This window comes from Aotus nancymaae, unplaced genomic scaffold (genome assembly GCF_030222135.1).
Source record: "Aotus nancymaae isolate 86718 unplaced genomic scaffold, 86718_ANA_hifiasm-v0.15.2.pri h1tg000077l, whole genome shotgun sequence".
Lineage (NCBI taxonomy): Eukaryota > Metazoa > Chordata > Mammalia > Primates > Aotidae > Aotus > Aotus nancymaae.
In genome coordinates, this window is record NW_026988492.1 from 20,314,483 (window position 1) to 20,338,810 (window position 24,328).

Genomic DNA, 24,328 nt, shown 5'->3' on the forward strand with positions numbered 1-24,328 from the left:
CAAGTGATTCTCCTGCCTCAGCCTCCCAAGTAGCTGGGACTACAGGCACACGCCACCACGCCCAGCTAATTTTTGTATTTTTCGTAGAGAGGGAGTTTCATCATATTGGCCAGGATGGTCTCGATCTCCTGACCTCATGATCCTCCCACCTCAGCTTCCCAAAGTGCTGGGATACAGGCATGAGCCTCCATGCCCAACCAAATCTGCCTACTTTTAAGCCCCGCTTCTTGACCCTCCCCACTTAGTGATCCTCCTTTCATGCACCAGCACTTAACACATCTAATCTCACAGAGAACCATGCTCCAGGTAACTGGCTCCTGCCTTCCCACTGTTAGAGCTATTCTTTTTGGAACTAAACATCACCATTCCCTTCAGTCATTGAAGCTGGTCCTGAACACTTGCTCATCCTAAATCCTCTCGCCTGGACTTAGTGAAATTTGCAAACATCTGTCTTAAAATGTAGCCATGAAACAGAACACAGTACTCCATATCATGTTGTTACTATGCCGGTCCTATTAACTCCCAGTGAGAACACTGTGGTTTGTTGCTGTTATTGTTGTTTTCGGGGCCAGGTCTCACTCTGTTGCCCAGGCTGGTAGGCAGTGGTGCGATCCTAGCTCACTGCAGCCTCCAGCTCATGAGCTCACACGATCCTCCTGGCTTAGCCTGGTGAGTAGCTGTGATTACAGGCACACACCACCATGCGCAGCTGATTGTTTTTTATTTTTTATAGAGACAGAGTCTCGCTATGTTGCCCAGTCTTGTGGTTTGTTTCATAGTCTAATATTGCATTGGCTTTGGGGTCCACCACATCACAATCAGCCTCCTATTCAGCTTGCTGTCAGTCACATTCAGGTTGTATGGATTTGTGTATTTTTTCAATCCTAACTGCTTTTCTCATCCGTATATGCAGTTGGTTTGTTTAAATCTTCCTTCCACATTGTGAAATCCGTCAGCCTCTCTTTGACCTGTTTAAATCTTGTTTTTAAGCTAAGTTTTTCTCATTTTAAAAATTTGATTTCATAAATTCAACCAAGGGATAATAAATGTATTTATCAGTACATAAAAGTAAAAGGCCTGTGGTACACAACCAGAGATCAATGAAGCTCTTATTAGATTACAGCTATTATTGTTAATAATATCGAATGCCACTGATTATTGACCTTGTTAATCAATATTAATTTATTATAGTGTTGGTAGCAGTATTACTGCTAGTACTAATTATCAGCATATTGGATGCATTTTTCATCGCTTAATGTATTATTTCAGAAGTTGACATTCTTCTTATTTTATTTTTTTGAGACAGAGTCTCATTCTGTCACCCAGGCTGGAATGCAGTGGTGCTATCTCGGCTCACTACAGCCTCTGCCTCACAGGTTCAAGTGATTCTCCTGCCTCAGCTTCCTGTAGCTGGGATTACAGGCACGCACCACCACACCCGGCTACTTTTTTCTATTCTTGGTAGAGACAAACAAAGTTTCACTGTGTTAGCTGGGTTGGCCACGATCTCCTGACCTCGGGGTCTGCTCACCTTAGCCTCCCAAAGTGCTGGGATTATAGGCGTGAGCCACTGCGCCCAGCCAGAAACTGACATTCTTTATATGTGGTTATCATAAGTGGTTATTTTACCCATTATAAGTCTGCCTTTGATAAAGGTACACTTTTTCATCTTGTCCTCGAATATATCATGAGAAACTCTGTACAACGTTTCACTGAAACCACAGTATACTCTGCCCAGTAATGCTCCCAAAGAGGAAATTAGGCCAACATGCACCCCTGGATTCAGACAACAGAAGGTGTCTGCCTGCACCGCGCCATCCTCTGGAGCAGAGGCCACAGCTGAGTGACTGCCTAGGGCTTTGACAGCTGCTTCCTTTCCAGGGAGAGGGAGGGGTGTGGGGCCACAGGCAGTCAAGCCTCACCTGCCAGCCAAGCTCACCTCCCAGCTCTTCCCCAGTCACCACGGTTGTCTCTTAGAGGCCTCTGCCTTTCCCTCCCTCCATCCTGAACTAGAACTCATATGCACCTAATATTCTATGTACTTATTTATTATTTGTTCATTGTCAAACTCCGCCACTGGAATGCCAGCTGCAGCAGTACCGGGACAGGGACTTTGGGAGGCTGTTCTGTTCACTAACTGTATCCTTAGTACCAGGACTAGTGCCTGGCATGTCACAGGACCTCGGTAGATGTTTGTCATGTGAATGAAGAGGGTTCACGTGCCTGAGGAGACGGGGCTGGACCCTTATTTAAATGTCTCCAGACCTTTGTTACAATCCCTCCAGCACCAAAGACCCTAATGGCAGAGAAGATCAAAAGACTCTGGAGCCTGGGGGCAGTGACCTAATCAAACCATGATGCTTATATTTATTGCTATTATTGAGATATAATTCACATACCTTACAATTCATTCCTTAACGTATGCAATTCAGTGATTGTTAGTATATTCAGAGTCATGCCACCATTGCCCCAATTTTACATTTTCACTACCCCAAAAAGAAATCCTGTACTTCTTAGCTATCATCCCCACACACATTAACTCCATCCCTTTGTCCCTAGGAAAACACTGATTTACTTTATATATAGATGTGTCTATTCTGCACATTTCATATCAGTGGACTCAGACAATCTGTGGTCTTTTAGAAGTGACTTGTTTCCATCAGCATAATGTGTTCATGGTTCATCCATGTTGTGGCATGTATCAGTATTTCATTTCTTTTCTGAATAATATTCTTTTTTTTTTTTTAAGATGGAGTTTGTGTGCATTTTTTAAGATGCTTTTGGTGCCCAGGCTGGAGTGCAGTGGCATGACCTCAGCTCACTGCAACCTCCACCTCCTGGGTTCACGGGATTCTCCTGCTTCAACCTCTGGAGTAGCTGGAATTACAGGCACACACCCAACATCAGACAAATTTTTGTATTTTTAGTAGAGGCGGGGTTTCACCATGTTGGTCAGGCTGGTCTCAAATTCCTGACCTCAGGTGATCCACCTGCCTCGGCCTCCCAAAGTGCTGGGATTACTGTATTATATGAATACATCACATTTTGCTTATCTTCTCATCAGCTGATGGACATTTAGTTTCTTTCTGCTTTTGCCTATTACGTATAATATTACTACAAACATTCATGTGCAAGTTTCCGTGGATATATGTTTTCATTTTCTTGGTTATATACCCAGGCATGGGTCACTTAGTCCCTCTGTGTTTAACATTTTGACGAACTGCCAGGCTGTTTTCCAAAGTAGCTGTACCATGTCACAGTCCCACCAGCAGTGCACAGGGGCCCTGGTCCCTCCTGTTGTCCCCAAAGCTGCTATTGTAGGATGCTGCTTTTGAGTCTCATTGTTTATGTTACATTCCTTGTAAACTTTGCATTCTTTTCTATAATATAAAGGGTTCATTGTCAAAGTTAAAATATTTACTGTTAGGAAAAATAAAGGAAAGACAAAAATGAGAAGCATTTGGATTGTGCATATTCATTTAGGGAAACTGAGTTGCATTAAAGAAAAGGGAAGAAAGCTGGAGCTGTCAGATTCAGTTTCTAGAAAGTTTCTCTTCTCTGTTTTGGTGCCTCCATATTTTGAGGAACTAGACCTCATAAATATGTGAGTACAAAGTAAAAGGATTCTCTCTTTGCTTTGTATGCTTGACCAGCAGAATCACTAAAGAGATTCCTTGAAGCCAGGCACGGTGGCTCGCACCTGTAATCCTAGCACTTTGGGAGGCCAAGGAGGGCAGATTGCCTGAGTTCAGAAGTTCAAGACCACCCTGGGTAATATAGTGAAACCCGCTCATTACTAAAATACAAAAAGTTAGCCAGGCAGGGTGGCACATGCCTGTAGTCCCAGCTACTCGGGAGATACAAGAATCTCTTGAACCTGGGAGACGGAGGTTGCAGTGAGCTCAGATCACACTACTGTGCTCCAGCCTGGGCAACAGAGTGAGACTCTGTCTCCAAAAAATAAAGTAAAAAATAAAGAGAGATTCCTTGAGATGTAACAAACCTGTGGCCCATTTTTAGGCTTCTGTAGGTGAAAATGTCAAAAAAATGCATTTTCTTACAGGTGATGAACTGAATAAACTATGATTTGCTAGTCAATCTCTTAATTCTTGGGAATCTAAAACCATTTTAGTGAAGTGAGATAATGGAGGCTGTTTTTCTATATGTTTACCCCAACACTATAATTTTCATAACATGCACTGAATTTGAGGTTACAAAAGATTAATTGTTCCCCATCAATGTCTGCATTCATTTGCAGAGCTTTACTTTTTTGGAAATGATCTTACCATATGCAGGAAAAAACATTCCTAGCTTTCCTTTGCCCTGGCTAACTGTGAAAGTTCAGCTTTGGAAAAAAAAAAAAAAAAAAAAAAAACATTGTGAGCCACTCTTCATGATTAATCTTATTTATATTGTGAGCCACTCTTCATGATTAATCTTATTTATTTGGATTTTTCAAAGCTGTAGTCAGAATTTTTGTTTGTTTGTATTTGTTCTCCTTGAAGAAAACTAACAATTCCTCCATGAGTTTGAAAACTCCATGTAGCACTTTCCCTGGCTGAGGGAGAAAAGGATATGCCCAGAATATGACTTTTTAAGTCAAACTTCAGAGGCAGTTTTCATTTTCTTAATAATTTCCTTTAAGAGACAAATTTTTAAACCACTAGTTGTTTTTTTGTTGTTTTTGTTGTTGTTGTTTTTTCGTTGTTTTTGTTGTTGTTGTTTTTTCATGAAACTCCCAGAGGTTTAACAGGATGGTGTTGGTGAATGATACAGTGGTTTCTGGTACATGCACAGGGCAGAATGCTCCAGTGCAGCTGTGTGTCATTACTGGGTGCCAGCTGTGTACATAATTGTTTATTGGTTCCAGTGGATATTGTGCTCAATAAAACACTCACATATTTGTTGAAAAAAAAACTTTATCAGTTATTTTCCCATCAAATCCTTTGCAAATTAAAACATAGTCAACAATTTTCATCAGCATCCATTTAGCAAAAGGAAAGTAAATGAAGAAAGTAACAAATATGCTTTCTGCAGGGTGAAGAACCAAGTTAGCCTGTGTCCCAGTTAACCACTGCTAAGTAACAAACCATTGCAAAATATAGTAGCTTAAAATAACCAACATTTATGTAGCTCATGATCACATATGTTGGTAATCCAGGCGTGGCTCAGCAAGGCAGTTCTTCTGGTTTCCCTCATGCATCTGTGGTCAGTTGCAAGTCAAGTGGATGACATTGCTGATGTTGGCTGGTCTCTCTCACCTCTCTGAGGCCTGAGCTGAGATAACTAGGCTGCCTCAGCTTTGATACACCTGGTCTCTCATCTTCCAGCAGGTTAGCCCAGGCTTGTTCACATGGCAGCTAGGCAGTGTTCCAAGAGATCAAATTGAAGCATGAAAATCCTTCAGAGACCTAAACTTTGAACTAGCCTATTACCACTGCTATATTTTGTCAGCCAAGACAAATCAGAAGACAAGCCCAGATCCAAATAGAAAAAAAATAGGGGCCAGGCGCGGTGGCTCACGCCTATAATCCCAGCACTTTGGGAGGCCAAGGCGGGTGGATCATGAGGTCAAGAGATCGAGACCATCCTGGTCAACATGCTGAAATCCCGTCTCTACTAAAAATACAAAAATTAGCTGGGCACGGTGGCGCGCGCCTGTAGTCCCAGCTACTTGGGAGGCTGAGGCAGGAGAATTGCTTGAACCCAGCAGGCGGAGGTTGCGGTGAGCCGAGATCGCACCATTGCACTCCAGCCTGGGTAACAAGAGTGAAACTCCATCTCAAAAAAAAAAAAAAAAGAAAGAAAAATAGATTTCACATCTAGACATCACTTCACAGTCACATTACAAAGGCTATGCAAACAGGAAGGAGTGAAAGATAGTGGCCATTTTTGCAATATTTCACAACTTATTTCATGACTGTCTAAGAATGTATTAGGAACACATTAAAATGGGCCATGTTGTAATATTCTTTAATTACAGTGTTTTTTAAATATATATACATATATGTATATGTATATATACTAAAATTTGATATATATATGTATATATATTAAAATATGTCTATGCATATATATCAAAATTTGTATATATATTAAAATACCTCATCTTTTGGACTTAAAAGAGACTGACCATATCTATAACAAGGGACTTTTTCAAATTTTCCCTTGTGATATGAGTGGCATGTTTCTGGCAATTCTGAAGCAGATATTAAAGAACATGCCACAAATTATGTATGGGTTTTCATTTTATTTTTCTTAGGAAAGACTTTCTCCTTTTTAGTTGCAAAATGAATAATATGGCTTTTCTTCAACAATTTTTATTATGAGCTTTTAAATGGCATTGCGACAGTGATAAGTTTGGGCAATTTCTGTTTGTTTTATTACACAAGAGACACTGTGGTTTAGAATTGTTTGTACATCCATAATAACTCATCTTTTAAATAAGCACCTAAGAACATCTGACACCTTTTGGATTAGTAATTACTGTTTATTGTGAATTCACTCATTGGAGTTCACTAGTGGTTATCTTATGTTTCCATGCCGGTTTCAACTGTTGACTCAAAAATCAAAATTATTGCAGTTTCAAAGGTAAAGAAAGAAAGATAATGTGGGTGTTAAGAAATGGGAACATTTTAAAATTATGCTTTAAGTTCTGGGGTACGTGTGCAGAATGCGCAGGTTTGTTATATAGGTATACACGTGCCATGGTGGTTTGCTGCATCTATCACTCTGTCATCTACATTAGGTATTCCTCCTAATGCTATCCCTCCCCTACTCCCCCACCCCCTAATAGGCCCCAGTGTGTGATGTTCCCCTCTCTGTGTCCATGTGTTCTCATTGTTCAACTCCCACTTATGAGTGAGAACATTCAGTGTTTGGTTTTCTGTTTTTGTGTTAGTTTGCTGAGAATGATGGTTTCCAGCTTCATCCATGTCCTTTAAATATTTAAAGGACATGAACTCATCCTTTTTTATGGCTGCATAGTATTCTATGGTATATATGTGACACATTTTCTTTATCCAGTCTATCATTGATGGGCATTTGGGTTGGTTCCAAGTCTTTGCTATTGTGAACAGTGCTGCAGTAAACATACGTGTGCATGTGTCTTCCTAATAGAATTATTTATAATCCTTTGGGTACTGGGTCAAATGGTATTTATAGTTCTAGATCCTTGAGGAATTGCCACACTGCCTTCCACAGTGGTTGAACTAATTTACACTCCCCCAATAGTGTAAAAGCGTTAAGAAATGGGAACTTTTATACATTACTGATGGGAATGGAAATTAGTTCAATCACTTCAGACAGCAAATTGGCAATACCTAGTAAAGACACACACCCTACAAAAAGCAATTTTATTTCCAAATGTTTATCTGGGAGAAAATCTCATGCACTACAAAGGAGACATGCACAATGATAGTCCTTGCACTGTTACGTTTATTTACTCATTTACTCACAAGTGTTTATTAAGCACATACTATGTCTCACATAGCAGAAGACAAAACAGAAAACCTGCCTGCAAGGGGCTTACATTCCAGAGGAAAAGGACATATAAAAAGCAAAATAAATAAGAAAATATATTGCAGGTAAATTGATGATAAGTGCTGTGAAGAAAACTAAGAGAGTAAAAATGAATAGGAAGTGTTGGGGAGGAGGTTAAACATTTAAATAGTCTGTACAGGGATGGCCTCGCTGAGAATGTCACAATTAGAGTCGCAGATTTAACAAATACAAATACAAGATTCTCACATAAATTTTAGATCATCCGTGAATTTTTTGTTAGGGTAAGTATATCCCATCTACCACTTGGGGTATACTTATGCTACACATGAACTTGTTATTTATCTGAAATTCAGATTTAACTGGATGTCCTGTCTTTTCTCTGGCAATCCCACTGATAACTGAGAAAAAATATGGGAAGAAGAGGGAGCAAATTAATTGGACAAGATGAGATCATCAAATGAATGAACTTCTGGAAGAGGAGCCCAGCAAGCAGAGGAAACACCAGGAGCAAAGGGCCTGGCTGTTTGTAAATAGTGAAAACTTAGATGTAACTTGTCCCTCAGCAGGAGAACATAGACATATCCTATGGTATATTTGCACCATGGAATCCAATAAATGGATGACATACAAAAATGCTTATATTGACACATCTCAAAAACATGATGTTGAATGGAAAATAAGTCAGGAAAAGGTAATTCTGTTCTGGCTGCATTTCTCTAAGGTTGAAAAACACACAAAACAGTGTATACTGCATATAGCTACATTCAAATGCAGTCCAAGGACAAAAACAATAGGGAATGCTAGAGACCTATGTTAGGAGACTGAAAACTTCTGGGGAGGGAAGGAATAAGGATGAGAGGCATGGCTTTAGCATTCTCTCTCTCTCTCTCTCTCTCTCTCTCTCTCTCTCTCTCTTTCTCTCTCTCTCTCTCAATAAGCAAATAAGCAGCTATTACATAGCAGTCTAATATACTATCTGTGCTGTTTTTCTTGGGGGAGGAGGATAGTGTTTCACTCGTGTTGCCCAGGCTGGAGTGCAGTGGTGTGATCTTAGCTCACTTTAACCTCTGCCTCCTGGGTTCAAGCGATTCTCCTGCCTCAGCCTCCTGAGTAGCTGGAATCTCCAGTGCTCACCACCACACCTGAATAATTTTGTATTTTTAGTAGAGATGGGGTTTCACCATGTTGGCCAAGTTGGTCTTGAACTCCTAACTGCAGGTGATCCACCTGCCTCAGCCTCCCAAAGTGCTGGAATTACAGGTGTGAGCCACTGTGCCCGGCCTATCTGTGCATTCTTCTTTCTTTCTTTCTTAAGTGACTTCAAAATTTAAAAACCCAGAATTTTAGGTACTTTTGTATTATGAGGAACTCACTGCAGTAGGAAGCAACTTATGAGTGTGTAAATATTTGATCTAGCAGCAACCCTCCACTGATTCTGGCAGGTGACAGCTCTCGGTGAACAGCACTCATGACCTAAAGTGGGAAGCTGTCTATTCTCATTCTGAATGTCCCTCAGTCACTGGAAGCCATTGGGCAAGCCAGGAACTTACTGCCCATTTCCTCATCTGTCAGGTGGAGGTGTTGACACAAGCCTTCAACCCTCGATGAATAAGACAACAGCCACATAGTGCCTGTAAGTGTTGTAAGCCTGAGTGGTTGTGGCATTTCATTTTGTCTGATCTGGGACGCGCCGTGGGTTTCCCTTTGAACTGAACACTGCAACTTTCTAGGTACAGACTTTTGGCAAGTTACTTTATGTCCCTGAGCCTCGCTTTCTGGATCTATAAGATGGGAATTAACACGACCTACTATGCAGTCTTGCTGCAAAGATTATAGATAATCCTCATAATATGCACAGCACCGATCAACAAATCATAGATATTATCATTATTATTATGACTGTTATTATTAGCTGATCATAGTTTAGGTTATGACCATATCCAAAAGAATTTCCTTTGTAAGACACACTTAGACAAGCTCAGGTTCATTTTCTGCTTCTCTCTACAGACTACCTTCTGATGTAAAGTAGAGTTGTAGTTCTGACTCCTAAAAAAAGATGGAATAAAATGGGCTCTGCATCACTTTTTGGCCGTGTTGTCACTGACTCGCTGAGTGAAGCAGGGCTGCAAGGGCCTGAGAAGGCAGAAGGAACCGGAAGTTGATCTATGGGCGTGGATAATATGGCGCCACACAGTTGAGGCTGAGATGTAGCAACAATTCAGGGATAAATCCTGAGGTTCAGAGCAAGCACCTTTGACGTGACTGGCAGGCATTCCCGTGGGAAGGCAAACAGTGCACCCTCAATTGCTGAAAGGTTATTCGAATACACTTGCTATTTAAATGCACTTGCTTTCTCTCCTGCGTTATTCACTCATGAGGAGGGGGAACATCTCTGCAAGGAGCATACACTTGGCGCACTCAGAGGACAGGGATGGAATCAGAATGTAGGGCACAATTATTTAGGACAAGAGTGTTTCCTACGATTAACTTACAGGGCATAATTCACCCGGGGTCTCATTAAAGCTCACAGCAGTTACCTATGAGGCTTAAACCAAGGATCGACATCTAACATAGCGGAGAAGGCGCTGTTGTATACAGACAAAAGCTACCAGATTTCATGCCCTTAGTGAATGTTAATAATGGAAATAATACTGTAGCATATATTTTATTTAATATGTGCTCTGTGCTCAAAACTCCCTCTTTATACGTTACACAATGCAATCCTCATAGCACACCGATAAGTAGGAAACTGAGATGAAGAAAAGGTGAGAACTCATTAGCCTAAGGTTACACAACTAGTAAGCTGTCGGTTGGTGGTTCAGATCTCAGGAGCTGGCTACCATAGCCTGTACTGCTAACCACTGTCTTATTATACTCTATGTCTTTGGGCAGGAAAGTGGATTAAACACCAGTTTCAGCCTGCTGTGCAGACAGATTTTTCAAAAAGTACTTCTGGAAGATTCATGCTGACCTGTTCAAAGCCCCACAGGGAGGAGGAGCAGAATCAGAGATGTCACTGTGATTGCCATGAGGGTTATATTGAAAATCAACAGAATTCATAAGTAGCTGCATTCAAATATACACCAAGAAGGATGCCAGGGTCACAGACTGGGGGCTGCAGAGGCTCAGCCTACGCCCCATCATGGGGCAAGGCCCTGTTGACCCAGAGCATCTCCAAGTGTCTGCGGAGCTCTGCTCCATTGCCATGATTCTGATTTCAAGGGATGGCCGAAATGTTCTGTCCCTGAACGTGATTTTTGGCGCTTCACCTTACCATTCTTTCCTCAGGGTTCCCTCCACTCCACCAGAAACCAATCTGAGACTCTCCCCACTGCGAGCCCTTTATCAGCCCATGTCTCCTTTTCCTCAAAAGTAAGCCATGATGGAAAAAACAGAATGCACTTTTGAAGTCTTAGAAATTTACTTGTGGCCAGGTGCGGTGGCTCACGCCTGTAATCCCAGCACTTTGGGAGGCTGAGGAGGGTGGATTGCCTGAGCTCAGAAGTTCACGACCAGCCTGGGCAACACAGTGAAACCTCATCTCTACTAAAATACAAAAAAAGTTACCCGGGCGTGGCAGTGTGCGCCTGTAGTCCCAGCTACTCCGGAGGCTGTGTTAGGAGAATTGCTTGAACTTGGGAAGCGAAGGTTGCAGTGAACCCAGATCCCACCACTGTGCTCCAGCCTGTGCGACAGAGCTAGACTCTGTCTCAAAAAAAAAAAAGAAAGAAAGAAAAGAAAAGAAAAGAAAAAGAAAAAGAAAAAAGAAAAGAAATTGACTTGGATTCAAATCTGCCTCCTTCTAGGTCTAGACCTTTGGCAAGTTAACTTTCCGCAAGTGTTTCTGAACCTTGATTTGTGAATCTACAATGGGAATTAATAAGACCTACTGTGCAGTATTACTGCAAAGATTATAGATAATGCATGTAATGTGTATGGCACTGCTCAACAAGTCATAAATATGATTATCCTTATCACTGTTATTATTAACTGATCATATTAATAGGTCAGGTTATAACCATTTCCAAGGGAATTTCCTTTGTAAAGGGCACAAGAGGCATTCTCTGAAGATTTGAAAGATACTTTCCTTTCTCTTCCCTATATATTTCCTCTTCTGCTGAGAACTTGATTTCACTTTTGAGAAAAGAGCTGTGCCTACCTTCCCAAAACCGCACAAAGAAGTTTAAAAGCATGTAAACAAATGAAGAAGCTTAGATCTCTAAAAGTCAACATGAAAACAATTCAGAGTTTATGAAGGAGAGACTAGGGAGAGATGGAAGCATGTCCATTTCAAGGCCTAATAGAAATTAGACCTGCTCTATTATTAACACCTTTTATTAGGTCCCTCAAAAGCTTTCGGGAGTCTTCAGAATGCATTGCAGGTATCTCCAAAAAGGTGGGCTTTCGTGTTGGGGCCAGTGGTGCAACTGGCCCCTGTTCATTTATGAGAAACAGCTGTCACAGTTCCAGATTTTAAGGAAGGCTGCTTTCCTTAAAACAGTTCTAGGGAACTGCATATTAACTCTGGTCAAATGCTCTTTCTTTTCTTTTCTTTCTTTCTTTTTCTTTTTTTTTTTTTTGAGACAGAGTCTCACTCTGTTGCCCAGGTTGGAGTGCAGTGGTACAACCTAGGCTCACTGCAACCTCTGCCTCCCAGGTTCAAACGATTCTCCTGCCTCAGCTTCCTGAGAAGCTGGGATTGTAGGTGTCTGCCACCATGCCTGGCTAATTTTTGTATTTTTTAGTAGAGATGGGGGTTTCACCATGTTGGCCAGGCTGATTTTGAACTCCTGATGTCAAGTGATCCACCTGCCTCAGCCTCCCAAAGTGCTGGGATTACAAATGCTGTTTTCTTAGCCAGGCATGGTGATGTGTGCCTGTAATCCCAGTTATTGGGAGGCTGACGCAGGGGATTTGCTTGAACCTGGGAGGTGTATGTTGCAGTGAGCTGAGATCGCACCACTGCACTCCAGCCTGGGCGACAGAGCAAGACTACTCCGTCTCAAAAAAAAAAAAAAAAGTGCTGTTTTCTACCATTACTGACCCCTACTTTTTATTAGCAGGACAGATTTAACTATAAAAATCTATTGGGTTATGATCACACTGCTTGTCTAAAAGAGAGTGATAAAGTGACATTAGATGCTGTATACCGTGTACAGGGTAACACATTTTGAGGATCTGGAATACAATAAAATTATTAAAACAAAAAGCACTGCCATGATGTCCACCTTTGAGAAATTCTTGACGGAGCGCCGTATAAAGACATATGCAAAGGTGGTGATGAAAATGTGCTGAGCATAGAGATGTGCACGGGTTATTTAGGGCACGGAAGAGGGGAACCCTGGGGAAGGCTTCCTGGGGAATGAGGTGTCTGAGCAGAGTTGGAAGAGTGAGTGGGAGTTAACCAGGTGTCAGGGAGGATGGGAGGGTTTTCTGTGCAGATGTACAGCCATGCAAAGCAAGAAGGCAAGAAGCACAGGGACTCGTAGGAGCTTCTCACCGGCTGGGAGGTGAAACGCCAGCAGGGAGTAGTGGTTGGTGAGACCGGACAGCCAGGCAGGCCCTGTTTTTAACTGGACTGTAGGCAGAAGGGGGCAAAGGCCACTTCCACATCTGTTTGCCGCCGTGTCCCAGCCCCGACCAGTGCCTGGTGAGGAACCAATGCCGACGAGCTTGGGCGTCACTCTGGGTGTGAGAGATAATTTCAGAAGGGGAGCATAGTGATTATGTTTCATTTTAGATATGGAAGCAATTGGTTAGAAAGCGTTTCCATCAGAATTAAGTTCTTAAAACTGCAATGCTGCATCCAAGAATGTTCATTCATTCATTTTATTCACTCATTCAACAATTTTTAGTAACAGGTTCTCGCTCTGTCATCCAGGCTGGAGTGCGGTGGCATGATCCTAGCTCGCTGCAGCCTCCAACCTCTGGGTTCACGTTATCCTCCCACTTCTGCCTCTCGAGTAGCTGGGACCACAGGCACATGTCACAACCACACTCTTTTTTTTTTTTTTTTTTTTTAGAGATGGGGTCTCACTATATTGCCCAAGCTGGTCTCAAACTCTTGGCCTCAAGTGATCCTCATGCCTCAGCCTCCCAAGTAACTGGGACTACTGGCATGCATCACTACACCTGGATAATTGTTATTAAAATAAATTTTTTTTGTAGAGTTGGCATCTTGCTGTGTTGCCCAGACTGGTCTTAGAATCCTGGCCTAGCGTGATCCTCCTGCCTTCGCCTTCCAAAGTGCTGGAATTACAGGTGTGAGCCCCCATGCGAGGCCACAACAAATACTTATTAAATGTTTAGTACGTGCCAAGTACTGTTCTAGGCTCAGGAGCTTTACCAAAAATCCAAATGGACTTAAATCCCTGCACTCATGGGAAGGACAGGTAATAAACAAAACAGCTAAGTAAATCAATTATACAGTCTGTTAGAAGATGACAGAAAGAATGGAGACAAATAAACTAGGGGAGGGATTAGGAACAGGAGGAGCAGCAGGTGGGCAGTGGAAGGAGTTGCTAGTTTTAAGAAAGGTGGTTAGAAAAGATCTCACTCATAAGGGGACATCTGAGCAGGGACCTGAAAAGGCAACAGCTTGATTCCTGCTGGTATCTGGAGTAGTGCCTTCCAAGCAGAGGGAAGTGCAAAGGCCCTGGGGCTAGTGCAAGCCTAAAGATGACAGGGTGCCCAGAGCAGAATAAAAGCCAAGAGGTAGGATCACTGTGCTGAGTAGAGGCTCCAATCTGGAGGATCAATGTCTTTGGAATCTGTTAAAAATGTAAGTTATTACACCCTGTCCCAACCCAACCCAAGAATCAAAAGCCTGGGTTGGAAATGGGAGTAGGGGTGAGACCAAAGAATCCTTTTTTTTTTTTTTTTTTTTGAGACCAAGTCTTGCTCCATCACCCAGGATGGAGTGTTTTCTTGGCTCACTGCAATCTCTGCCTCCAGGTTCAAGCAGTCCTCCTGCCTCAGCCTCCCAAGTAGCTGGAATTACAGGTATGTACCACATGCCCAGCTATTTTTTTGTATCTTAGTAGAGACGGGGTTTTGCCATATTGGCCAGGCTGGTCTTAACTCCTGACCTCAACTGATCCGCCTGCCTCGGCCTCCTAAGGTGCTAGGATTACAGGTGTGAGCCACTGTGCCCAGCTGGTCATCCAGGGGATTCTCATGTTGATTTAGTTGACTTAGTTGACTCTTGTCTCTCTCTCTCTCTCTCTTTCCAGTATTTTGCCTAATCATCAATTTCCATAAGTCTAAATGCCCTCCATGTATCGATATCTCCAACTTTTTTTATTTTCTATGCGGATATCTCTCTAAATTCTAACCCAGTGTACCCAATCCCATCTCAACAAATAAACCTAGGCTGGCACAGTGGCACATGCCTGTAATCCCAACACTGTGGCAGGCCAAGTCATGAGGATCACTTAAGTTCAAGGCTAGCCTGGGTCACATAGCAAGACCCTATCTTTACAAAAAAAAAAAATTTTAAATAAGAATTAGCTGGGTACAGTGAGTGGTATATGCCTATAGCCCCAGCTACTCGGGAGGCTGAGACGGGAGGATCACTTGAGCCCAGGATTTCAAGGTTACAGTGAGCTATGATCATGCCACTGTACTCCAGCCTGGATGACAGAGTGAGACCCTGTCTCTAAACCAAACAAACAAAAAATCGAATAGCCTATCTTCTTATTTAGTGAAGTCAGAATCCTAGAAATTTGACAGCCTGACCCATATTATTCTTTGACACATTGTTTGCTATTATAATTTGGAGTAGGACTGACTTCTGTGGGGTGGCAGAAGAAATCCTCACCTCCCAAATCATCACTGGGGCCACTTTCCTGGTGTGTCCGAGCTCCGGGAGGCTGACTCGTCTGTTCCCCCTGGGCTGAGAGGCACTGAGGCTCTTACTTCCTGCTCTGGCCCATCCTTTCAATACAGTCTTACTGCTCACTGGAGAGATTGTTGGGTTGATGTCCCTTGCACATACGTAAACCTTCACAATAATAGATATTACAATGGAAAAAAGAATATTTGCTGAAAATCTTTTCCATTTTTTTTTTGTTTTTGAGATAGATTCTCACTCTGTCACCCAAGCTAGAGTGCAGTGGCATGATCTCAGCTCACTGCAACCTCTGCGTCATGGGCTTGAGAGATTCTCCTGCCTCAGCCTCCCCAGTAGCTAGGATTATAGGCACCCACACCATGCCCAGCTAATTTTTGTATTTTTAGTAGAGACGGGGTTTTGCCATGTTGGCTGGGCTAGTCTCAAACTCCTGACCTCAGGTGATCCACCCACTTCAGCCTCCCAAAGTGCTGGGATTACAGGCATGAGCCACTGTACCTGGCCTCCATTCAATTTTGCAAATATTTCTGCCTTAGCTGCTTCTTGCAGTGAAGCAATAGGCCAAAAAATAAATGATAATTATTTGTACTAGGCATGAGAAGGGACGCAATACCACCTAATATGCGACTATTAAAAGGGAACACGCGTGAGGGCTGAGAACACCAGCTCTGCGATGGGACTGCCTGAGTTTGGTAACTGGCAGTGGCCAGCTTCTTGTCTGTAGGATCTGACATGGGTTATCTCACCTCTCCCTGTGCTTCTTTTCCCACACCTATAAATGGAGCTAATAATAGTGCCCATCTCAGAGGTCTGTTGAGAAGACTGAATTATTATATGTAAAACACATAATCAGTACCTGGCACTTGGTAAATGACAACTAAGTGTTAACTATTCTTATTAATACATATTTCTTTTCTTTTCTTTCTTTTTTTTAGACAGGGTCTCACTCTGTCACCCAGACTAAAGTGCAGTGGCGTGATCTTGACTCACTGCACCCTCTGCCTCCCAGGCTCAAGTGATTCTCCTGCCTCAGCCTCCAGAGTAGCTGGGATTACAGGCACCTGCCACCACACCTGAATAATTTTGTATTTTTAGTAGAGATGGGGTTTCACCATGTTGGCCAGGCTGGTCTCAAACTCCTGACCTCAACTGATCACCCAACTTTACCTCTGAAAGTGCTGGGATTACAGGTATGAGCCACCATGCCCAGCCCTATTCTTAATACATATTTCTGAGTAAATAAACAAAAAAGGCTTGGGGAGAGAGTTAGCCTAAGGTACTCAAGTATACTTAGAATGTTAACCAATTTGATACTGTGGTACTCGCTGGAATGCAGGTACTCCCAGGGGCTCCAAGGTACATTAATTGGTCTGTGATGTTTTGATTGATCCTTGTCTGTGTTTCAGAAAGCCTTGCTCTGGGTTTTTGTTGCCATGAGTTGCCGTCTAAATCATGATTCCCAGCCAGGAAAAATAATACGCAGCAATCTAATGCAATGAGAGCCCAACAAAACTATAAAACTTAGTTATTTCAAAATGACACAGCTATTTTTTAAAAAAGATAACAAAATCTAACACAGACAGTGGATAATTTCTTCATACAACCCAGGGACCCTGGTTTTAAGTACTTGATCGCAGGCTGTGAGAGGAGGTAGAATTATCCCTTTTTGATTGAAGTGGTTCAGAATTGGCCTCTAATTGACCTGGGAGTAGGAAGCAAAAAGAATTGGGTATAAAAATATTATAGGGTTCGCTTGAAACCAGCCAAGCACTTTCACCTGCCCCTGAGGGGGTCTCTCTCCATCTTTAAAACCTGGTTGAAATAAGAAAGGAAAAGTTGCCAGTATTATTCACTAGAAACACAGAAAAGGGAATGTAAAGCTATGTCCACATGGTGTAGGTTAGGAACTGATGGGATGGCACATGAGAATGTCAACTCCCAGGTGTCTTCACTGTAACTGGGACTCCATCCACAGTTAATAGTGAATATAAAGTAATTGTGCGGCCATACTGCCTGTAACCGCCAGTGTATTTCATGTATACAGCATTTGGCAGGTAAGCATGGACAATAAGAACTCAAGCCTCCAAAGGACAACTCTGGGTTCAAATCTGATTGGCAGAGTCCCCTCAGGCATATGGCTTCATCTTCTTTTTGTTCAGAGACAGCGTCTCGCTCTGTCACCCAGGCTGGAGTGCAATGGTGCAATTTCGTCTCACTGCAGCCTCTGCCTCCTAAGTTCAAGCAATTCTCAGCCTCCTAAGTAGCTGGGACTAACGTACCCACCACCACACCCAGCTAATTTTTTTTTGTATTTTTGGTAGAGATGGGGTTTCACCATGTTGGCGAAGCTGGTCTTGAACTCCTGGCCTCAGGTTATCTACCCACTTTGGCTTCCCAAAATGCTGGAATTTCAGGCATAAGCCACTATGCCTATGTGTCTAAATTCTAAGACACATATCTTAGAATAGGCCAGGCACTGTCCTATCAGGTGGCCTGCCCCTTCTCGAGGCACTCAGCAGACATAGGGTCTCATGTTGTCTGCCCATCACATACAAACGTTCTCTCTTCCTTCTTTTCTGGCTGCTATCACCCTTCTCCATCCCTTCCTACCTCCCGCATTTCCAAACCTCAGAGCACCTCTCCTCTCTTTGAGTTCAGCTCTTTTCAAAATAAAGCTCCTTTAGTCTGTGTAACAGAAGCAAGGGTTACCCCAGTTATTCAGCTCTCCAAATCCTGCTGACCCACCAAAAGGGCAAAAAGAAAAGTATTTCTGCTGCTCTCTGACTCATCTTCAGCAATGACAGCAAAACACAAGGCAAAGGCCCATACACCAGCCTGCATGTTTCTCTTTTCAGAAAGACTCTTCGAAAAGTATTCAACTCAAGCTGAAAATGGAAGCACTCTAAATTATTTAATCACAACTATATGTTAGGGTTGGTCAGTGAACCAACATTTTGCAAAAGATTATTTGATTCATGGCCATGTATGCCTAATGTTCCATTTTTGGAATGCCACATAATTCAACAATGGAACATGATTTTCTCTCTTCAAATTCTTGTTTCTTGAATTTTTCTAGGTTACATACGTTAATTTCATGCAAAAATTCAAAAATCTGCAACATCAGACATAAATGGGTTAAACCTTTGCAAGTAGCTGCCTGAATTCTCAGTGGTAGAATTGGCTACTCTTTGGGGACAGTCCACTGTGGCATTCTGGCTGGCAAGGCTTTTTTAGCTGTGAAATCCTAGGGTAACACTGGTGAAACAGGGAATCTTTTTCTTTTATGTTTTCATTTCCAGGTAGCTAAAGTTTGAATTTTATTTTATTCATCAAATTTTACCATGACCTACTTCTTTTCTTTTTCTTTCTTTTGTGTTACTTTAAGTTCTGGGATACATGTGCAGAACGTGAAGGTTTGTTACATAGGTATACATGTGCCATGGTGGTTTGCTGCACCTATTAACCCCTCATCTAGGTTTTAAGTCCCACGTGCATTAGGTATTTGTCCTAATGCTCTCCTTCCCCTTCCCCTCCAGCCCCAGTAAACCCTGATGTGTGATGTTCCCCTCCCTGTGTCCATGTGTTCTCATTGTTCAACTCCCACTTATGAGTGAGAGCATGTGGTGTTTAGTTTTCTGTTCCTGTGTTAGTTTGCTGAGGATGATGGCTTCCAGCTTCATCCATGTCCCTGCAAAGGACATGAACTCATTCTTTTTTATGGCTGCATAGTATTCTATGGTGTATATGTGCCACATTTTCTTTATCCAGTCTATCATTGATAGGCATTTGGGTTGGTTCCGGATCTTTCCTATTGCAAATAGTGCTGCATAAACATATGTGTGCTAATTCAAGAAGCAGATGTTAAAAAGAAAGATAAATAAATAAAAACATAAATAAACAAACACATGTGTGCATGTGTCTTATAGTAGAATGATTTACAATCCTTTGAGTATATACTCAGTAATAGGATTGCTGGGTCAAATGGAATTTCTATTTCTAGGTCCTTGAGGAATCACCACACTGTCTTCCACAATGCTTGAACTAATTTACACTCCCACCAACAGTGTAAAAGTGTTCCTATTTCTCCACATCCTCTCCAGCATCTGTTGTCTCCTGGTTTTTTAATGATCACCATTCTAACTGGTGTGAAATGGTATCTCAATGTGGTTTTGATTTGCATTTCTCTAATGACCAGTGATGATGAGCTTTTTCTCATATGTTTGTTGGCCACATAAATGTCTTTTTTTGAAAAGTGTCTGTTCATATCCTTTACCCACTTTTTGATGGGCTTGTTTTTTTCGTGTAAATTTGTTTAAGTTCCTTGTAGATTCTGGATAATAGACCTTTGTCAGATGGGTACATTGCAAAAATTTTCTCCCATTCTGTAGGTTGCTTGTTCACTCTGATGCTAGCGTCTTGTGCTGTGCAGAAGCTCTTTACTTTGATTAGATCCCATTTGTCAATTTTGGCTTTTGTTGCCATTGCTTTTGGTGTTTCAGTCATCATGACCTATTTCTGTTAGTACTTCAAATTCTTTAAATGCCGCTTTTCTTCCCGCAATTCTTATCTATTCCCAGTCCAGGCCCCCAAGCGCAAAAGGTTTTGGGAGGGGTAGAGAGATCTTGTTCCAGGTAGTAGTTCTGGTTGTGGGGATACAGTGAAAACATGGCACATGTACACCATGGAATACTATGCAGCCATAAAAAGAATGAGATCCTTTGCAGGGACATGGATGGAGCTGTGGACCATTATCCTTAGCAAACTAACACAAGAGGAGGAAACCAAACACTGCATGTTCTCATTTATAAATGGGAGTTAAATGATGAGAACACCTGGACAGATGGAGGGGAAGAGCACACACTGGGGCTTATGAGAAGGTGGAGGGTGAGAGGAGGGAGAGGATCTGGAAAAATAACTAATGGGTACTAGGCTTAATAACTCAGTGACAAAATAATTTGTACAACAAACCCCCATGACATTAGTTTACCTGTGCAACAAACCTGCTCATATACCCCTAAACTTAAATAAAAGGTTTTGTTTTTTTTTAAAAAAAAAGCCCACAAGGATTATGCTTATTCAGCCAGGCCCTGTTCTAAGTGCTTTGCATATATTAACTCACTTAATCCTCATAACAGCCCTATAAGGTAGGCAGTATCATTGTTCCACCCCCATTTCATAGATGAGTGTTCTCAACTGAGGCACAGAGAGGTTAAGAAACTTGCCTAAACTTGCACAGCTAGTAGGTGACCTGAGCAAGATTCAAGCCCAGGCAGAATGGCCTCAGTCTGTGGCCTTTGCACAGGGCTGTGAATACTGATAGTGGCTAAGTGTTAAGAAAAAAAAATAAACAAGATGGTGTTATGTTAAGTACCTGGGGGAAACCATTCCCCACGGGCTGATTGCCAAAGGTTATCTAAGAGGCGGCGTTTGAGCTAGAATCTGAAAGACGACCAGCAGCCAGCTACCCAAAGAGTGGGGCAGGGAGCAGGGACTGGCCTTCCAGGCAGAGGAAGCAGGAAATGTGAATAATGTGTGATGAAGACAAAGAGGTTGTGGCAGGAGCGGTAAGAAGCCACCGGCAGTCTTTAAGCAGAGCACTGATGTGATCTGAGCTCTTTCTTCAGTCTGGGCTCCTGGGTGACCTGGGAATGCATGACCACCTGGAACACAGGGGAGTCCTGGAAGAGGGTTCTGTAGCTGGAGGGTAGGGGGTGACATGGTTTTGGGTGGGGCTGGGTGGCAAAAAATAAGACTGGATGGCCAGGAGGGCCTGGTACTCAGGACCTTATAGCCATCAGAAGGAATGTGGACTTTTTTCCCTAAACCCATTTAATGGGTTTTAAATGGAAGTTGTAGGAGCAGACATGGGTTTTAGGAGAATCACTCCTGCTGGAGTGGAGAAGGCATCAGAGAGAGACAAGATCAGCACCCAAGCACAAAGCTGCTGGAGACACCCTGGTGAAAGGTGAGGTGACCTGAACGCGCCTGGGGTCAGCAGTCACTCAGCACCAGGCACTGTTGGGATAAGGGACTGCCCTCATGACCTTTCCAGAGGTATTTATGAGGACAGACTTGGTGATCAGGTGATCAGGTGAGGAATGAGAGAAAGGAGGGAGGGAAATGAGCCCTCTCTCCCTGTTTCTGGCTTTGGGGAGGAAGAGGGAGCCTGGTGTTTACTAAGAGAGGGAACCTGGAGGCAGGATTGGCCAGTGAGACAAGTTCAGTTTAGGACATACAGAAGACGTCAGTGGCCAGGGGGGAAAAGCCGCAGGTACAGAGGTGGATAGAATTCAACAACTCCTCTAAGGATGGAAACAAACTATTGGAAGAGAAATTCTGTAGGTCTGGGCTGGGCATGGTGGCTCATGCCTGTAATCCCCAGCACTTTGACTGAGGTGGGTGGATCACCTGAGGTCAGAGGTTCAAGACCAGCTTGGCCAACATGGCGAAACCCCATCTCTACTAAAAATACTAAAAAATTAGCCGGGCTTGGTAGTGGGTGCCTGTAATCCCAGCTATCTGGGAGGCTGAGGCAGAAGAATCACTTAAATTCCAGAGCGGAGGCTACAGTGAGCCGAGATGGCACCACTGCTTTCCAGCGTGGGCGACAGAATGAGACTCCTCTGTCTCAAAAAAGAAAAAAAAAGTGTTGTAGGTCTGAACATTTCCTCATCGCCCATTACGACACGTTGCAGTCAAAACGAATCAGGACTAGAACTAGTAGTCTGAGTCCAGAGAAACAATAATCCCTGTGAGGACCTCAGAGCACAAGGAGATGGGCTCCAACTGCATTACCAAAAAATGGGGCTTTGCATTGGAATCAGCCCCACGGACTTTAGAGAGGTACCTGGGAATCCCATTCAAACCTGGCTTCCCGTTCCTCAGATTCAGATCATCAAGTCCCCACTCAGCTTGAAATAAGACAGGTAATTAAGACCAGCCTGGGCAACATGACAAAACGTTGTCTCTACAAAAAATGCAAAAATTAGCAGGGTGTGGTGGGGTGTGCCTGTGGTCCCAGCTACTTAGGAGGCTGAGGCAAGAGGATCACTTGAGGCCAGGAGGGGGAGGTTACAATGAGCCATGATCATACCACCGGACTCCAGCCTGGGTGACAGAGTGAAACCCTGTCTCTAAAACAAACAAACAAACAGAACAGGTGCTCCTTAACACCAGTGTTTAACTTTTATTCCAACACTAACTGTCTACACTTTCCCTTTCTATGGAGTGTGAGGCCTTTGAGCTGGTAAAAATTTTTGCCAGTGTTGTTTAGAAAACAAAACATGACCTGTTACTGGAAAAGGGTTTAATTTTCAGTCAGCTGGAAGATAAGATGTGCGTGATTTCTTTTTATCACAAAGTTCGTAAGTCCTCAGAGTCCACCTGTCTCCTGGAAATGATGGTTCTGGATCTACCAGGTACTAGATCAGCTGTGGTGGGAGGAAATCCAGTCTCTCCCCTTTTCAGTCAGCTGGAAGATAAGATGTGCGTGATTTCTTTTTATCACAAAGTTCGTAAGTCCTCAGAGTCCACCTGTCTCCTGGAAATGATGGTTCTGGATCTACCAGGTACTAGATCAGCTGTGGTGGGAGGAAATCCAGTCTCTCCCCTGAAGAGTGGATGGGTGCAGGTTGGAAATTAAAGAGACGCACGGATTCTAGAGAAAGTTTTTACCCCAGAAACAAGTCTGCTTTTGCTAAGTGGAGGCTCCTGCCAGCATCCCCTTTTATTTTATCACCATGTTTTGACAATTCATGAAAAAAAAAATGTGTCTAAGAGCAAATTGAGCTCCTCAAGCGATAAACATTTAGACATACCCTGTGAATTGAGTTATTGTACTTGGTGGGGAATCTTCCCAGAGTTTCTCTTTTTTGGAAAGAGAACGTGTCAGCCCGCTTTCCTCCCCCGGGTCTCTGGCCATGGAAGTCTCCCTCTCCCAGTCATTGTTACAAAGCCTTGACAATAGCCCACGACTGGGTTATGCTGCAGCAACTTCCATTGAAGAGTTGAGGCGAGACTAAAATTCAAGACAATTGGACTAGATCGAGGGGTAAGAGCTGCGCCTTCAGCCGAGGGAGCTGCCGCCTCCGGGTCCGCAGGGTAGGAGAGGGCCTCGTGCGGTGGCTTTGGGTGGGTTTTGTGGGGGAGCCGGGGGTCCCCCGCTTGGTGACCGCCGTGCTGGGCATCCCGCGCGCTTCGGAGGCGCGCAGCCTTATCCCGGAGCGAACTTTGTCTCGCCAGCTGGTGCGGCGGAGAGGGGCTGGGAAGCCGAGCCGGCTCTGGGGGCGACCCGGGGCGTCCCCGGCTTTACAGACGGGCGGGGGCGCGCATTGTTGTCCAGGATCTGGCGGCGCTCGGAGACCCTGCGGCGGGCGTTGGCGGCGGTGGTGGCGCGCGGTGCCCGCCTTGCACCCGACCTAGCGGCGCGCCGGGGGCTGACTCGGGGCGCGCGGGGCGCACCACCATGCGGCGGGCCGGGCGCGGGCGAGGGGCGGGCCGGCGGCGGGGCTCCCTGGCTCCGGGCCAGGCTCGGCGCGAGAGGCGCGAGCAGGCGATGGGCTGACGCCGAGGGCCCGCGGTAGGGGCGGCGGCGGGGACGGGGCGGGGGCGCGCCAGCTCTGGCTGGGCGGCTGCGGGCGCCGAGGCCGCCTAGTAGGCCAAGGGCCTGCGCCCGGGCGAATGGGACGCCCGTTACGAGGGACCAGACGCTTCCAGCCTGAAGTTCCTCGGCTCCTTTGGAAGCGCAGAAAATAAAAGGTAATGTGTCTTTGTTTCCCGGTGGCTGTGGCAGGGAGGCGACTGGCTGTAGCCCTTCGCCTTCTGTGTTTTCACGCTGGGCCGGGGAAAGGGACGCGCCGCTGCTTCTTGACTGGGGGCCTGGAGTCGTTAATTTCTCGTATGTTACAGTTTTTAAATGCAAACCCCACGTGGGGCACATACTGTGCGTTCTGCTGCAGCCCTCCCCGCGGCACG

General features: G+C 43.9%; 1 protein-coding gene across 10 annotated transcripts in view; it reads left to right on the top strand.

The window, feature by feature from the left end:
* FRMD4A (FERM domain containing 4A) overlaps positions 1 to 24,328 on the top strand; it is a 679,421-nt gene that overhangs the window by 411,998 nt on the left and 243,095 nt on the right. The window contains exon 1 of one of the 10 annotated variants that reach the window (XM_064368422.1): positions 22,843 to 23,405. The exons of 8 other annotated variants lie outside the window; for them this stretch is intronic. The gene's annotated coding sequence lies outside the window, so the exon portion shown is untranslated. Of the gene's footprint in view, positions 1 to 22,842; positions 23,406 to 24,059; positions 24,113 to 24,328 lie in introns of those variants that run through there. One more of the 10 variants, XM_064368423.1, reaches the window with a different exon arrangement.